Raw genomic sequence first — 16517 nt, 5'->3', positions numbered from 1 at the left:
ACCGCAGGGACTTTTTTGGTGCTATCCTTTTAGACTAAGTAAGTGTAGCCTACTCTGTGCCATTTACATGTCTTCCTAATAACGTAGTATCAATCAATCAGATGTGATTATGCAGTTCCAACCTAGCAATTAACAACAATTATCATCACTTCACTTTATAAAGTATTTCCTGGCACAAATGATGCCTCCAACTGAGACAGAGACGCAATGGGAAGAAGGAAATTGCGGGATTTGACAGCCTCCACTTCATGTTTCAGCTGTGTTTTTAAACCCAGTATTGTGCCCTTCACATGTAGTAACGGATGGCTACACATCGTAGACACACGCACACCCTGGGTAAATAGTATGTGTACTGTACTCACACACACACACACACACACACACACACACACACACACACACACACACACACACACACACACACACACACACACACACACACACACACAGAGTTCAACTCCCCCTCCCCCGTTACGTCCACTCGCTCGATGCGATACAAAGATCCTCCACAGTGTGAACCCATGATTGTGTCTGCAGTGACACTGATGTGAGGTTACTATGAGTCTGTGGTGGAACTGGGAAATAATGCTCAGAAGAACGTGGCATCCGACTATGCGTGTTGTGCCCGTGTTGTGCCGATAAGATGTAGTGTGTGTGTGGCTGGCCAATCACAGCTGTGTTGTGCCGCGGGGAACGGCATTTGAGCGGGCTAGCCAACATGAGGGGGATGTTGCACAGCAATCGGTGACCCCTACATTAAGCTGTGTCCCTCCCAACATGCAGTGCAGGGGATATGGTGGGGCTAGGTGTGTGTTTTGGGGGTAAATGTATTAAATTTGGGTATTACACGCTAGTCTTTGCTGCAGGTAAGCCGCGCGCACTGTGGTGGGAGCGGAGGGTGTTTTTTCGTGAGGTCCCGGGAGGCTGGCCGTGCTCCGTGGCGTGTGGTCGTGTCCGTGAAAGGCAGCAGCAATGTTATGTGTTGTGTTGTGTTGTGTTGTGTTGTGTTGTGTTGTGTTGTGTTGTGTTGTGTTGTGTTGTGTCGGGTCTTGTCGTGTTGTGGTGTGGCGTGTCGTGTTGCTAAACAGCAATCCTGCCCTGAGCTAATGTGACGCGCAGGATTAGGAATGTTATATATAAGGATATATATATATATATATATATATATACACACACACACACACACACACACACACACACACACACACACACACACACACACACACACACACACACACACACATACATACATACACTATATTAATACCATACCAGTGAGTTTCAGAGCTAGATGCTGGGTCAAAAAAGTACTCCCAATCTGGCTGAAGCCTACTATGCATGTTCAGAACAAACACGTTGGATAGAAATGGACACATTTCAGGTTCATTGAGTAAAAACAAAAGAAAACTGTGCTAAAGAATCTGATTAACTCCCAAAAGTATTCATTAGTCTACCTGGCCATGGGGTAAATTGCATATAGGCCCTGCCATCTGGTAGATTCCTTGACCACTATTACCAGGATTTGGAAAGACATTCCAGACAGTTTCTCATGCCAAACAACCTGCCAGATGATTATGAAGTAGGGAGATAATACATATCCCACCTGTGTTGCTGCAATTTGTCGCTGTCGGGCAGAATCCTTGTATGTCCAAAACCGTAACTTTTCAGGAGAACCCATGTGTTCCAAATGGATTATTTAGTATTTGGATTATGTAGTATATTTAGTCACTTAGTCACCCTATTTTTGGGATGTCATATCATTAAAACCTGCAAAACCTGTCAGTCACGCTAAAACCTGTCAGTCAGTCAGTCAGTCCGTCTGTCTGTCTGCCCGCCACGCCTTGTGACACGCTCCATATATGGCTGTCTCCATATATGAAGATCACGACACTGACCTGATCAAACCTGGATAGCCATACGGATATCACAAGATACTATAACTAGGCTATAGTAGTACTGTATATTGCTGCCTGGGTATACTGTAATAAGCTGATTAATTGTTACATTTAAAGTGTTCTTCTGACCCATCTCTTGACTTCAATTACACATACAATGCGAAGATAACGCTGAACAACTCTTACATTTTTTAAGACGTATTGTTTTGCTTTATTTAGTTGTTACTATAGAGACAGGACCAAGGCCAGACAGAGAGGGGGCGATCGAGACATGCAAGACATGACAGGAGTTGAATGCCAACTCAGGTCCCCGTGAGTCATAATGACATAATGGTCAGCACACAAATTGGCTCTGCCATCAGGCGCCCAGTAAATTTCAATCTACAGTGGTTAATAGTATAATTTTGTTCCCTAACACCATGACTAATCACATTCTGGATGTGAGTGCTGTTGTTTTCACACCACACCAGAGCTAGGCTCAATAACTGGCAAGCACTGTGCTGAATGAATCACACTTGGTATCATTTATTGATCTGCCATCAAATCGCTTTACCAGCGTCATTCAGAAGTACAACTGCCTTAGTAAGGACGGCTGCTCTCCCCTTATTCTCCCACCTGGCTGCTGTACAGAGCCAATGTGCATAGAGACTCATTAAGTTCCACTCGATGATGCAGTAGCAGGTCAGTGATCTGGGCTTCTCGATAGAGCTGGATCCCACTGATCTCATTAGCTTTCTGGTTGCGGGGGAGGGAAGGAGGGACAAAGCCAGTACTTGGATGTGCCACACTCCCCCTACCACCCCACTCTCCCTGATGCTAAATGCTTCAGAGCAGCCAATTCCAAAACCATGGACAGGACGGGGCTATTGAGCCAAGGTCCCCTGGAAGTTTGACTCCTTTATCAGTGACGTCTATTGACTCTGGCACAGCATCACTGCTCAGTCTTTATATGGACGTTGGCACTTTATCCAGATGACATTATCTAGAATAGAGGGCAGATATGGGAACAATCACAGTCATTCTGACAATAAAGGCTAGTTAATGAGGCGGAATTTGAATCCTGTATGATGAAACAGAACAGAAAACGTAGGAATGAAAATATGAGCAAAATTGTTCATTGTCTGCGGGCAGTGGAAAGATACATTGAATTGAAACTACAGTTGTGTTATAGAGATTTTGCCTGCCATAATAATTATTTGTAATTATTTGGTTTTATATTTATTTCAGTTCTTTACTGCCGATGTATTCATTTCATGTCTATTGGTTGTGTACGTTTTGTCGGACGGAAGTGCCAATTGTTTCAGTTAATGCGGATCACACCATAATTATGGTCTGGTGGTTACAATTCTGTTGTTTGGCAGCATGACGCAGGAGATCAAGGTTTGTTTTCTTGTTGTTTTGGTTTGATTTAAATATTTAATATCAAGTCTATATTATTACATTTACGTTTATATGTGGTACTTTATGTTTACGTTATGTTATACTGTTGTAACTTGACAGAATATTACTGCCTAAGATATTCTAGCCCTAACCCTTACATTTGCTTTACAAAACATTAAGAGTTGTCAACAACCATTTACAGCCAGTTCAATCACCAATTTATATGTTCAATCACAGCTGTGTGTAATTGGGAGAAATGCATCAAGCTCAAATGATCTCTCCTGCTTTACCATCTGGTCCCCCCCCCCCTCCCCCCTTATTTCCCAAATCACACACTTTCAACAATTTCCACTGGGGATAGAGACCCAAATTGAATATTTCTAAACAAGATATCACAGACAATTCCCACAATCACATCAGACCATATGTTACCACACTTGGAGACTGATAAAAAGATTGTCTAACTTTCAAATAACTTCCAAAGTTGGCAAATGTTTTGACAGTGATGGATGGATGAAGATATTGTTCATTGTGTGAACTGTGGCCAGAAGCAGGGAGATAAGGCTTAAAGTTGTCATGAACCCCCCTTCCCCCACCCCTCACCCAGAAGTCAGAGTGAAACTAGGGTTTCACAACCTCCTTGCTGTACAATTTTAATACAGTTCTTCTATTTTACCAGTAAGACGCCCTGAGGGCGAGAAGCAACCTCGCCCCAAAGGGTGAAGTTCAACATATGGAATTGTCAGAACAGGACATTTCCATATATTGAGATCTAAGGGTTTGAGGTCAGATGTGGAGTTGCTGGCCGGCTCCATATATGCAGATCTAGGTGATGATCCAGTCTTCTCCATGTATGGCTATCCAGGGTTGGATGAGGTCAGTGTTTGTGATCTTAATATATGGAGACGGCCATATATGGAGCGTGTCACGAGGCGAGGGACTGGCAGCAATATATGGTGGCGTGATGTGTCACGACTCACGAGGCGTGAGGGGCAGACAGCCATATATGGTGGCGTGATGTGTCACGAGGCGTGAAGGGCAGACAGCCATATATGGTGGCGTGATGTGTCACGAGGCGTGAAGGGCAGACAGCCATATATGGTGGCGTGATGTGTCACAAGGTGTGAGGGACTGACGGCAATATATGTTGGTGTGATGTGTCACGAGGCGAGGGACTGACAGCCATATATGGTGGCGTGATGTGTCACAAGGTGTGAGGGACTGACGGCAATATGGTGTCATGTGTCGTGAGGGACTGACGGCCACATGGTGGTGTGACGTGTCATGAGTCGTGAGGGACTGACGGCCACATGGTGGCGTGACGTGTCATGAGGCGTGAGGGACTGACGGCCACATGGTGGCGTGACGTGTCATGAGGCGTGAGGGACTGACGGCCACATGGTGGCGTGACGTGTCATGAGGCGTGAGGGACTGACGGCCACATGGTGGCGTGACGTGTCATGAGTCATTAGGGACTGACGGCCACATGGTGGCGTGACGTGTCATGAGTCGTGAGGGACTGACGACACATGGTGGCGTGACGTGTCATGAGGCGTGAGGGACTGACGGCCACATGGTGGCGTGACGTGTCATGAGGCGTGAGGGACTGACGGCCACATGGTGGCGTGACGTGTCATGAGGCGTGAGGGACTGACAGCCACATGGTGGCGTGACGTGTCATGTGTAGTGAGGGACTGACGGCCACATGGTGGCGTGACGTGTCATGAGTCATTAGGGACTGACGGCCACATGGTGGCGTGACGTGTCATGAGTCATTAGGGACTGACGGCCACATGGTGGCTTGACGTGTCATGAGTCATTAGGGACTGACGGCCACATGGTGGCGAGTCATTAGGGACTGACGGCCACATGGTGGCTTGACGTGTCATGAGTCGTGAGGGACTGACGGCCACATGGTGGCGTGACGTGTCATGAGGCGTGAGGGACTGACGGCCACATGGTGGCGTGACGTGTCATGAGGCGTGAGGGACTGACGGCCACATGGTGGCGTGACGTGTCATGAGGCGTGAGGGACTGACGGCCACATGGTGGCGTGACGTGTCATGAGGCGTGAGGGACTGACGGCCACATGGTGGCGTGACGTGTCATGAGGCGTGAGGGACTGACGGCCACATGGTGGCGTGACGTGTCATGAGGCGTGAGGGACTGACGGCCACATGGTGGCGTGACGTGTCATGTGTAGTGAGGGACTGACGGCCACATGGTGGCGTGACGTGTCATGAGGCGTGAGGGACTGACGGCCACATGGTGGCGTGACGTGTCATGAGGCGTGAGGGACTGACGGCCACATGGTGGCGTGACGTGTCATGAGTCATTAGGGACTGACGGCCACATGGTGGCGTGACGTGTCATGAGTCATGAGGGACTGACGGCCACATGGTGGCGTGACGTGTCATGAGTCATGAGGGACTGACGGCCACATAGTGGCGTGACGTGTCATGAGTCGTGAGGGACTGACGGCCACATGGTGGCGTGACGTGTCATGAGTCGTGAGGCCATATATGGTGGTATGTGCATCTATTGTGGTTCCGTCAGGATTTTGGGTTGAAGTTAATAACCAAATATCAATTATACACCTGAATTAAATAGATTTAAGATAATCCTTATAGTATTCTATATGGTACTGTACAAGGTTGTCAATATTACAATGTTGGCGATTGTTGATGATGTACCATCTGTCTCAACATGGTTCCATAATGTTCTGCAACTGCTCCCACATGTATGTATGTATGTATGTATGTATGTATGTATGTATGTATGTATGTATGTATGTATGTATGTATGTATGTATGTATGTATGTATGTATGTATGTATGTATTGTATGTATGTATGTATACAGGGTAAAATGTAAAAGATCAATTTATTTAAAGGAGCACTTTATCTTCACATAACTGGTCCTCACAAATGCTCATTATAAGGCCCAAACCACACCAAGTCGCCATGCAACTCCTTGCAACCAAACGGTTGCGAGTAGTTGCATTGGTGTGGTTTGGGCTTTAGATTGCACAAGTTCTGTCTACTCAATCTGGTTCTCATTGGTGGGCTATGGACCTGCCTACCAGTGACATCATCGATGGGGATTCCAAATCCAAGCTAATATAAACTACAGCCTTTCACTTCCTGGAAAGTAAGTATGATGAAATAGAAGCCATTGTTCTTTAATTAATACTTGTTTGATCTTTGAAATTGTGCCTGCCTACCGATGATGTCATGGGTAGGCAGGTTTCTGAACTGTCTACTGTCTTCCTCTGAGACAAAGACCAAGTAGACATAAATGGTTGAATCTTATATTAAGCATCAGTGAGGACAAATTATCTGAAGATGGGCCTGGACGTGGGCCTTTAACATTAAATAAATATTTATTTGTATTTAAAGAATATTCACTAAATATCTTATAGGCTACCAATATATTGATGTTTTGTGAAAGCCATAATCAATTACAAGAATAATATATGAAAAGGGGAAAGGGATGGCGCAGCCCTCGTCTTCAGCTTTAGAAGACTGCATAAACATGCATGTGGTGAAACACTTACACAAATATTGTAAACACTTATCTACTGCTGCACTAGACTCCTCTTGTTTTACACAGTAGGTTACAATTGTTTCCGCTGTGAATTTCCTGCCAGGCAATCTTACACCCCAGTTACCTGTCTGGACTAATTCTAATGCCATTTCATATGCATTAATGCTTTGATGAGCATTTCTACAGTTCCTTGGCTATATCCCTTGAACAGTAATTTAGAGCCAATATGTGCACTAACGGATTGGAAGTCGTTATGGTAAATGTCAAAGGTATAAGGCATCTTACTAGCTGAGCACTTGAGTTGAGCCCATGGCCACTATCTCCAATGATGCATGCAGTCTATTACGGCAGACCCACAATATATATGGCTTCATTGTTCAAGCCAATACCTGTGAAATATTTTCCAACAGCAGTTTCATTAGCTTACATAAAAATGAAAGGCATGCATTTTATAAACTCAACAGTATCACTTATGCAGAATCTCTCGTCTACTTCAGAATCAGATGGAGGGAATAATAAAATAAATAACAAATAATCCCAACAATACTTTGAAGTCATATTCTGCTTGACTGGAGCAAGCATATTTATTTATATATTTACTATGAATGTGCCAGTCATTATTCCCGTTCTTCTCTACTTTTGATACATTACCAGTAATGTCTGGGTCTGGAATATTTCACTTTAACACATGAAACAGAAAACTTAATAGATGACCAAAGGTCATCTCTATGCTAGGTTTACAATCACCCAAATGTGTGTGTGTGCGTGTGTGTGTGTGTGTGTGTGTGTGTGTGTGTGTGTGTGTGTGTGTGTGTGTGTGTGTGTGTGTGAGAAAGAGTGAGAGATCAAGCAAATGAGAGAAAGGGAGAGTGTGCAATTGGCTTTCAAACAGCATAGCGTTATAATGTGGAAGCTGATAAAAGAGACGAGCAGACAGAATATAGGGAGTCTCTATACTTTACTTCCAAACAAAATCTAACACAGGTAAAGGTACTTCCTTATATCCCTTCCTCTCTCCACCCATTACCACCATAGAGCTACAGTATAAAGGATAGAGACCGAACCGGAGCATTAGCCCAGCCCCCAAGCTATTCATTTCAGTGGAAGTTGCTCAGTGGCGTTTTGAAGCACCCCGAAGACTGCTGGAAGTATAATTATAACTCAATGGCTCGAGCGAGCGGAAGTTTAGCCTAGCCTAGCCTAGCCCCAGACCTCAATTTTGAGGTCAGGGGCTAGGCTCGGACCCCCCCCCCCCCCCCACGGCGCGGAGAGCAGCTTTCATGGAGCGGTGAAAAACACATACCATTGGCTTTCGGGTTGTACGCTGTGGTACGATAGAGTCTCACCCCCAGTCTCTCAGCCACGGTGCTCCACAGCTCAGAAGTGAACTGGGCTCCCCTGTCCGAAGTGAGATCCGATGGCGTGCCAAACCGGGTCACCCAGCTGGAGATGAACGCCCGAGCGACCTCTGACGCTGTAATAGATTTCAGGGGAACCACCTCTGGCCACCTGGTGGTCCTGTCCACCATGGTGAGGAGATAAGTGAATTCCTGGGATGGGGAAAGTGGGCCCACTAGGTCCACATGGACATGGTCGAACCGCCTCTCTGGAATGAGAAACGGCTCCAGGGGAGCCCTAGTGTGCCGATGTACCTTTGCCCGCTGACACGCCACACAGGAGGCTGCCCATGCTCTGACGTCCTTCCGAAGACCTGACCAGACGAACTTTCCCCCACCAGCTTAAACGAAGCCCTTACCCCCGGGTGTGAAAGGGCATGAATGGCGTCAAACACCCGGTGGCGCCAGTCTTTCGGAACCATGGGGTGGGGCTGGCCAGTGGAGATGTCACAGAGGAGCGTGGCGCCTGAAGGTCTGAGTCGTTGAGCACTTGTAACACACTACTTTGCATCCATGCAACTGTCATATTTACAGTACAATACCAATTTCCATGAAAAACACATTCTTGTGCAACACCACCAGCCTGTTTGCTGTGTTTGTCACCACTTTGCAGCCCGCATCCACACCAGAGCTCTCTGCCCCCTCCCCCTTCTGGCTGCTGCCTGTGCCGGACACTCCACCACTTAGACAATAGTCACGCAGTACGCATCGACAAACAACACATAGTGTTGACTACACCAAAAAGTAGAGGCGCGCCAATCACGATCAAAAAAGCAGTTTACATCCAAAATAATGTGTCACTCTCTCGGTTCTGCACTGCTGTACTGGAGAAGTATAGCACTCTCGGTTCTGCACCCTTACTGGAGAAGGGCAGCGCAACTAATCCCCCAGCTCCTTACTCCTCCTCAATGTTTTCACTAACCTTTTTCTCAAATTGACCAGCAAACTATAATCCACATTGTTAGTAGTGTGTCCTTGATTCAACTTGCTTGGAAATGTGCATATTGCCAGTGGCAGCCAGCAGCTATGTAAGATGAGCCTGTGCATTTCACCCTATAACTTGAACGCATAGGCAATCAAGACCATTAATTAATGACAGCTGTGACTGTGCTGTCAGTGTAGGAGTGATGATTGTGTGATGATTCTAAATGTACAGGATTCTATAGGTCACCACTTTTGGTGTGACACACACACGGCACACGCGGCTTCGGTTTACATGCCGTTGTCAACACGTGCTGAGTAATGACAAAGATTGACATATTTTGGAGAAGACTGATAGTTTATCCTTTAGTAATTAGGCTGTGGAAGTATTCACACTACTTTTGGATTTATTGGGGAAAGGAGGAGGAGGTGATCAAGCTCCACAACATTGGTAGGCTGCATTTATTTTTATTTTTTTTCCTCTCATGGGTGCATGGGAGCCCCTCCCCTCCAGCAGGAAGAGTGGTTTCACCGACCAGGCTAGGGAGCCCCGCTCAGGTAAGCGGCAACCCACCTGGCAACCCACGCGGGGCGTGGGTTGCCAGGTTAAGTAAATAATAAATAAAAAAATTAAAATAAAATTAAAATAATAAAAAACATCTGTATCGGTATCGGCCGATTAATTAAAACAAAATCGGTGATCGGTATCGGCCCCCAAAAACGTGATCGGAGCACCTCTACCAATAAGGACCCATGCCGGCCACCACCAGCTACAATACCGGCCACCACCAGCAACAATACCTCACTGTTGATGTTCATACTCAATACCATTTTGTACAGTCATTTCATGTTACTCACTTCTATTACACCTTCTCTTATATCCAAAAATAAAATAGCAAATGACAAAATATAGGAAACCGGTGGATTGTGCAGTCCAAGTAGGGAATGAGGCATTACCCCAGGTGAAGGAGTTTTAAGTATCTCAGGGTCTTGTTCACGAGTGAGGGGAGGACGGAGAAGGAGATCAGCCGGAGAATCGGAGCGGCAGGGGTGGTATTGCAGTCGCTGTACCGCACTGTTGTGACGAAAAGAGGGTGGAGGGCAGACCAAGGTGCAGATGGAGGGATTACATCGACTCACTGGCCTTGGAACGTCTCGGGATCCCCCAGGAGGAAGTCACTAATGTTGCTCTGGAGAGGGAAGTCTGGAGCTCTCTGGTGGAGCTGTTGCCCCCGCGACCCGACTACGGATAAGCGGTTGAAGATGGATGGATGGAAAATATGCAGTGTGTTGTCCCACAGATAGAAATCTGAAATCTCCATATTTGCCCAAATTGTGCTGAGCGCCAGTTGCCTGTCGCCAGTGTGTGAGGCCCGCGCAGCGGCCCGAACTCTAGATGTGAGGACGGAGCTACATATCAGCTGGAGAGTGGAAAGGAACCATTGACGGTGATTCAGGCATCTACTATCTATAATGAAACTATATGTATACACTATTGTAGAGGTTCTCAACCTGGGGGTCCCCAGATTCTTTTTTTTAAAGAAAAAGAAAAGAAAAGAAAACGTTGCGAGACATGGCCAAAGCATTTCCGGGGGTCCCCAGCCAAAAACGTTGAGAACCCCTGCAGTATAGAGTGCTACATATAGCCCGATTCTGACGGGACTAGTATTACCCCAGGACCAGGGGTCCAGGTCCAGTAGGACCCCTCAGGTAATGTCTGTTTGTTTTTTTTTATCCCGTGTGAATCGGCCATGTCTGTGATTTGCTCTGTAATAATTACAGGCCAAATTACCATATTTAAGCAAACACGGACGTCCTATGATAATAGTAATCCCGTGCGAATCTCAGTAATTTGGGGTGGAATTGAGTTTTTATTTTTAAATAAGGACTGAGACACTTTTCGAGCGAGGGAGAGAGAGAGGCTCTCTACGGCGTTTTGAGAGAGAGATAGAGAGAGCTCTCTCTACGGCTTTTTGAGAGAGAGAGAGAGAGAGAGAGAGAGATGGGGGGGGGGGGGAGAAAAGTGTTTTCACTCTTGAAAAAAGTGTGTGCACAGATATGCACGTGCACTGCAGTAGACAGTCGTGGTGTGGCGTGCACTGATGAGAACAGCCAATAAAGTATAGGCTATTACCTGTGATCCTCCAGTCTATGAATTGAAAAAATAATCCAGCGTTTATGAGGTGAGGACATAATGAAGAATGCATCTAGGCATACGTTTTTATTCTGGGCTTAGAGATCTGCTATTTTCGGTGCACGACACCGCCATGCGAAGTACAAAACAGACGCTCGCTGTACCTACAACTTCAGCAACAATAAGCTAGGCTAACGTCTTGAGGCTGGCAGTGGGACTGGGATGAAAAGGCACTAAAACACTGGATGGACTTCATTGAACCTATTAACCCATTTAGGCCTGACGTCAAAAATTTAAAAATGTGAGAACTATACTGGCATTTGTAGAATCGGCCTCAGGTCTTAATGGATTAAAACGGTGTCAGATGTTGTGTGAGCTGTGAGCACTAATGCCGGCCAATTCAAGGCCCACTGCCAGTGTCTAATGGACCTCCTAGGCTGTGTCTATTGTGATGTTCCCTCCTGACTCTCTCTGGTGTGGTGACCGTCACTGGTGCTGCTGTGTGCTACAGTATGCATTGTTGTGCACTGTCTCTCATCACATCCTTCCCTGGCTGTCTTGTGTGTCCTCCAAAGTTTTACAAGGTTTTTTAGACCCTTTCAGCAGTTATAATGTTAACCCCCTCATGGCCACCCTAATTAACAGTGGATTGTGCCTTCTACCTGCACTATTCATATGTTTAATTCGTCATTTTAATGCCAATAGAAAAATCCGTGACATACACACTATATCTCATTCTAACACGGTAATCCTATAGTATTATACCCAGTCCTGATGGTGGCGGTAACTTCACCATTATGCCAATTTTGATCAATCAGAGCGAATCTGACGATGTAATTTCCTGTTAACAGAACATCAACATCCGCAACAAGCCCCAAATATCGCATTTTACGCAGTTATGCACATAAAGACGCGCGAGAGTGTGCACGCGTGGATTTCGGACGGTTTTAGGTAGATCGGCCGTTAGCCAAACAAGTTGCTAACGGCTACATTTGCTACATTTTGCTACATTAAGCCCCCGATTACAGGGAATGAAACGATTACGTCAATTACGGCAACGGTAATGAGGGATTTTTTTATTCATTACGTCAATAGCCATAAGAGGGTTAAGTAGAACACCACTGATGCCATTAAACCTCTGCTGACTAAATAAATATATCAGCAAATATAGATATTTATGTTAGACATTGAGGGAAATTAAGATTCTGATTTTGTTTTTACAAAAACGCCGGTTAATCGATCGATATTAAGCTTATCAAAACGTATCAATTAACTATTAATGCATTCATCGATAATTCACATCCCTACTTCTAATGTAATACTAGCTACTCTGTAGCGATACACACTTACACAGTACTGTGAACAAACAGGGACTGGAGGGACAGAGCGAGAGGAGACTGGGCACTAATTAACTGTCATTTTCTGGGACAGAAAGGGGCTAAAATGGGTCTTCAAATACACCTCTGCAGCTGGCCCACCCCAGTAAAGCTTATGTTTGTTAAACACTTTGTTAGAATGAATTGACTGTAAAATGCCAATAATAGCAGCACCATTTGTCCAGGAGCTTATCTGTATTTTGGTTCTGACCAATCTCAGTACCCATTCCTAGTTGGTACTCATCAATAGTTCACAGGCAGAAGTTGGTTGGCCTTCAATATTTCAGGACAAGAATAACAATGTTCCAGTGAAACGGCATGGTTCATAAGAATTGCTTCTTTATATGGGGAAAAAATGAGACACATCGGGGAGGTATAATTCAGCATGCTAACTGGTGCATGACTCAGTCCTGAACATAGCAGCTGGTGGTCTAAAAGAGCCCCAGGAAGAGCCCCGGGGTGGAATATGACCAGAGCCTTTAAGCCTGATTTATACTCTGCCGTGCGATGTTGTCGCATGCCAAAGATCAGCGATTTACAAGCTGACAGCGCATTGCATCGCAGTGCATTGTGAACTTGTAGATCTGATATTTTTGGCCAGTGACAGCATTGAGGATAAATGAAGGATACTGTTAGCTTACACAGGGAACAGGGAGTGTACTGTAGGAGTCAAGGTTGGGTTTTCTCAGATTCATCACTACAGATACTGCGAGAGGAGGTCAAGAAGGTTCATAATGATGGATGTAAATGTGCATGTAAACCTATGTTTGGGGGGAGGGTTGGGGCAGCAGAGAGACATTTAATAAATAATGATTAAAGCCTAATTTTCTTTTTTTTTAATGAATACTATGTCATTTTGTCCAATCTGTATGATGGAGTATGTCAATACAATATAACTTATTTATACAATGGTTATATTTATCTCCCTGCCCTTCGATCTAGACATTTAAAGGTCATGTCTCACCTATAGACACAGGATCTGATACGAATTTTGACCTGACGGTCATGATTAAATGTATCCCCCGAGCAAACAGGCCGGCTCTATTAGCTGGTAAAAAAAATGCCAGCACTTAAGCAGGAAACCAGGTTAAAATCCGGGGGGAAGAGGAAAGTCACAAGCAATAAAATAATAAAAGCCATGGATATGGAATTATGGCTCCATCGCTGCCTCTTTCTTTTCTAGTAAGTAGAACCTTAACGTGCTGCTGTTTACCGCCTCCTCTCTCACACACACGCATGCACGCGCACAAGCAGCCCGCCTCCTGGTCGCTATGCAGACCCAGCACCCAGAACCAACTTTGAGAATAGATTTAACGGCGATATTTTTTTTATCGCGCGATAAGAGTCTCACGTTAACGCCGATAACGGCCCAGCAGTAATATATATAATATATATATATATATATATATATATATGCAACACTATCTTACTTACTTAAGGACGAAACTTTTAAATAACTGTGCAATAATTTGCGTTATAAGCTATTGGAAGATTTCTTTTGTGGCCGCTGGGACAGGGTTGAATGGAACGGTCGCACAAGGCCTCACACCTACAGTATAAGGATTTTATTTCCTAGAATCATTATCCTGGAAATCACATATTATGTCTATATCTACAAACATCGCTAAGAGTTTTGGTATCTTACGTAAAACCCGTCATTTGATCAGCTCTGCGGTAGCTACTATGTTATATTATTCTATGATTTATCCGTATAATTTTTATTGTAATATAGTCTGGCCTAGTACTCATCAGACCAAACTTGAGCCATTATACTTCAGAAACGAGCTGTAAGAACAACAAGTTGTGTACACCCAAGACATTCATCTCAGGCTTTATTTAGCCGATTAGGTGTCCTCAGTGTTTACCAAATGAACCATCTTCAAATTGGTCTATTTGTTCATGGCTCACTGTGGAAAACCGTTCACCACCTTTTTCCACAATCTATTTGGGTCTAATTCTCAGGTCCATAATTATCCAACACATAGCTCAAATCACCTCAGGCTCAGACCTCCAAAGGCCTGAGCCTGCATCTATGGGAGTTTTCTTCTCATCAATTCAAGGTTATAAAATCACTTCTCTTAACCACCAAATACTTCCCATACGGTCTGCTAAATTAACCTGGTGTCCATTCAATATTTTCCTATAGAGGTTTTACTCTTTGGTGACTTTGGCTTCTGACTATTGTGTTCTGCTCTTTTCTTATATTATTGAGTGGTGTAAACCACTCCTACAACTGGCTTTGTTAGTTTACGTGTCTGTTCGTACCAAAACTGGCTTTGTTAGTTTACGTGTCTGTTCGTACCAAAAAATGAGCATGGTTGCTATGGTCACCCAGTTCACACGGGTGTGATTTCATTACGTCAGACATTACGTCAGACCACAGTTGATCAGTCTATATAAGACCTTACACCACTCAGTTCACACGGGTGTGATTTTATTATATAATATATTATATTGTCCTTTTTTTCCTCTCTCTGTATGATATCCGTCTAAGGTTTTAGATCTGCATGTTCAATGTGATGTAGTCTTTATACTATGAATGTACAAACATTCCTGGAGAATGCCACTTCTCAAGCCCCTGGAGGGTTTTAGGCTTTCTCCTTCACATTTTGTTATTGACTTTTGTCTATCATTTTTAAATATTTTTTCTAAGTGAAAATAAACAAACAAATAAACAAAAAGCTAGCATGCTGGTAAACTATATGACACTATGACATTTAATGAATAGTCCCTTTTATACATGGATTTAAGGAGCGCTCAACATGACAGGCTTCTAAACATGGCCCCAAGCACATGGCTCTCCAGAGGGCACAAATTCAGCAATTTAAATTGTACAAGCGTTCCTTGTGCACGTTGTGCGTGTACATGAATGCGAAAAATGTCTATAGAAAGAGACAGAGATAGTTCATTTTAAACTGTGCTGAAAAATGAAAGACGGAAATCCAGGAGGATGAACATACTTGCATTAACTCTGCTCTTCATATCTGGTGAGTAATAGGCCTGAAACGAATTCATTCAAGCTGCTTTTTATCTGGCTGGCTATAATCTGGGAAATAAAGATACATTATATTTTGGTCCATTCATAATGGCTTTGAAAGATTACCTAAGATACCGTGCACGGTGCGTAATGAGCACATGCCGAATGGAACAAAGGGAGCCTGCACAAGCAACACCAGTGGAGGGCACATGATGAGCACAGAGAGAAGAATGTGCATGCAGAGCGTGCGTGTAGTGCATCACGATAAAGGCCTTGTGCTGCTGACTTCCCACAGGGCATCTCATATATATCCCAGACTACCCTGTGAGTTGGGTTATGGTAAACATGAAGGTGGAATTGTTGATGAGCAAAACCCCTCGTATCACCCATAAAAGGGAATTTAGGCCATTTCGGTCATAGTAGGCTCCAATTAATTGCATTTGCTAAAGTGTCTGTGTTGGTGTTGACAATATTGGAGGGCGCTTGCCCCTCCAATGGCTGGCTTTTGAAATTACGTCATATGGGGTCACGGTGGCACAGTCGGTAGTGCTGTCGCCTCACAGCTAGAAGGTCCTGGGTTCGATTCCCGCTGGGGACGCTGTGGGCGCTGGGGGCTTGTTCCCTCCTCCACGTCATCAGTGCCCATACCCGAGGCGGGGTTGGCGAAAGGGCCTTTCTGTGTGGAGTTTGCATGTTCTCCCCGTGTCCCCTAGGGTAGGTACCCTCACAAAAACATGCCGTAATCCTGGTCTCTAAACTACCTCCCCCTGGCCAGCCGGGGCGCCCGATGGAGGGGAAAGGAACTGGTCGGAATAACGTGTTCCTTCCACGCGCTACGTCCGGCCGGGGAAACTCTCCCCTGTCGGGTGAAAAGAAGCAGCTTGGACTCCTC

The 16517-nt window shown here is 45.0% G+C and overlaps 1 protein-coding gene across 1 annotated transcript in view; it reads right to left on the bottom strand.

The window, feature by feature from the left end:
- LOC306920227 (glypican-6-like) overlaps nt 1-16517 on the bottom strand; it is a gene marked incomplete at its 3' end in the record, with an annotated part of 183621 nt that overhangs the window by 141037 nt on the left and 26067 nt on the right. The window lies entirely within an intron of this gene.

The sequence above is a fragment of the Electrona antarctica genome (genome assembly GCF_951216825.1).
Source record: "Electrona antarctica genome assembly, chromosome: 3".
Classification (NCBI taxonomy): Eukaryota; Metazoa; Chordata; class Actinopteri; order Myctophiformes; family Myctophidae; genus Electrona; species Electrona antarctica.
Note: the sequence above shows the minus strand (reverse complement) of the source record. Positions and strands in the feature narration are given on the sequence as shown.